Source organism: Pogona vitticeps, chromosome 5, assembly GCF_051106095.1.
Source record: "Pogona vitticeps strain Pit_001003342236 chromosome 5, PviZW2.1, whole genome shotgun sequence".
NCBI classification, from domain to species: domain Eukaryota; kingdom Metazoa; phylum Chordata; class Lepidosauria; order Squamata; family Agamidae; genus Pogona; species Pogona vitticeps.
This window is the reverse complement of record NC_135787.1, coordinates 117,247,315-117,249,240: the sequence shown is the minus strand read 5'-3', so window position 1 is coordinate 117,249,240 and position 1,926 is coordinate 117,247,315. Positions and strand designations below refer to the sequence as shown.

The 1,926-nt window shown below is 44.9% G+C and overlaps 1 protein-coding gene across 1 annotated transcript in view; it reads right to left on the bottom strand.

The window, feature by feature from the left end:
• Positions 1-952, bottom strand: part of CDHR3 (cadherin related family member 3) — a 69,447-nt gene extending 68,495 nt beyond the window's left edge. Inside the window, exon 1 of the mRNA XM_078376801.1 lies at positions 82-952. The gene's annotated coding sequence lies outside the window, so the exon portion shown is untranslated. The remainder of the gene's footprint in view (positions 1-81) is intronic.
• Between the last annotated feature and the right edge of the window lie 974 nt (positions 953-1,926).

The following is a 1,926-nucleotide window of genomic DNA, read 5'->3' as shown; positions in this document are numbered from 1 at the left end:
CTGCAATGTGAAGCCACTCAGGTGAATTTCGGTGTTTTGTAGACAGGGCATAAAAGATCAATGGATAGGCTTTAGACTCACCAGCCATGGTCTGAATGACATGCACCTGTCTTTGGGCAGCAGTGATGTGGGCCCTCCTTCTGACCCACAGTTGCCAGCCTCTAGTCTGCATCTGCCTGCTTTCCAGGATGGCCTTCCTGAAAGAGGAGCTCTGGATTGCCAGTGTAGGAATTGAACCAGGCCACACTATGTTTCCCATCTGCATATTGGCTCCTTCCAGGTGCTCGTTGTTACTTTCCTGAAGAGCAGCACCCACCTGGTGCTCAACATCTTCTCTGTTCTGGTTTGGTTTCCACTGCATTTGCTACACATACAGACGCATACATACTTTACAGTTACCCTCATGTCATCAATCAGTTCATCTTGATACTTTACATAAATCCAAATCAATCAAATTTCAATTTGATTTTATTTGATACTTTACATAGTCACTCTTACTCACCTCTTCAAGCTTGTGGCCCTAATAACATGCATGTATCTGAATGAGAAGTGTTTGGATATGCCTGCATTTATAATATCCAGGCATGTTCCTGGATTGGCTACCCCATATGATTCACAAATAAGGCTCAGTTTTATTTCTTGAAAGGACCTGATTGGATGATGCTCAAGAGGCCCCACCTTATCCTCTCCAAATCTGCATATGTTATATGTGGCCCTAGCACACATGGTATCTTCCCCCCTCCAGTCTTCCATCACTGAGATTTAACATATTACTGGAAAGCTGCTATGACTGCTAGGACCTGCCACAATACTTCCCTGCAAGCCGTTGCCCTTCCCTACTTTTTGCATGTTTCATATTGTTCAGTAGCACAGGTGATTATTATGACCAGCTGTACCTAAACTGAGTTGCCTGGTGACCCCCACCTTTCTCTCTTCCTATGCACTCTTTGGATTTCCTGTGTGTACAACCTTATGATTCTTCTACCCTCAATTTGCCCATCTGATTTGGGTGGTGTGCACACTGACTTTGGATCACAGGCTTGCATTGTGACAAAAAATTCTCATTGAATTCATATGTGACTATTCAGAGATGATAAACTGCTTATGAACTACCATCTGGTTTGCTGTGTAGGCTTGTTTCTGTGCCAGCAGTACCTGGGGTTGATTCAGATGACTTTAGTAGCAACTGGAGTGTACCTACACAGCACAGACTCCAATCACTTCCAAAGACAGGGCGGCTGCATTTTGTGGTCACTGACCAGTCCTCAGGATGAGTGAGGCAGGGCTAATTCCCTTCGCACTGTGGCATCAGCTGTAAAAACTTTGGCCCTCTGTCTGTGTAGAGGTCTTGCAGCTCTCTCCTCTGTGTGGCATCAGAAAAGAAGAAGGAAAGAAGGGGAAGCTTTGTCAGCAAGGTGGTTTATGAAGGAAACTCTGTACTTCATAGGGTCTGAGCAATCTAGATGGGTGAAACTGTATTATCTTTATGGCATGAATAAGCTGGAAACCAACACATTCACTGTATGTAAAAACTGAGGGGAGGTGCTAACTACCACAGATACTGTTGTGTGGAGCATATAACAGGTGAATGATCTCTGGGCTGACTGGGCCGAAGCTCATATGGCCAGCTGTGAGGGTGTCTGGGTATAGGTCAGCTCTGAGTAAGAGAGTGTCTGGCATCATTGCCTTGAAACAGACAAAAAAGAGGGTGAGAGACCACTCCAAACCCCATTTGGGGACATTTTTGCTTGTTCTCTGTCAATATATGCGATTCCATCCAGCCTGGAGTCATTGTTTCTTTCAGTCAGTGGTTCTTTCCTATTGTTTAAGCACAATATGCTCTTTTATGTGACTGGTGTGTCTTCCTCAAGTATGCGGTTTTCCACCTTCCTCTGAAGCGACGAGCTCACTTGTGTGTACACAACT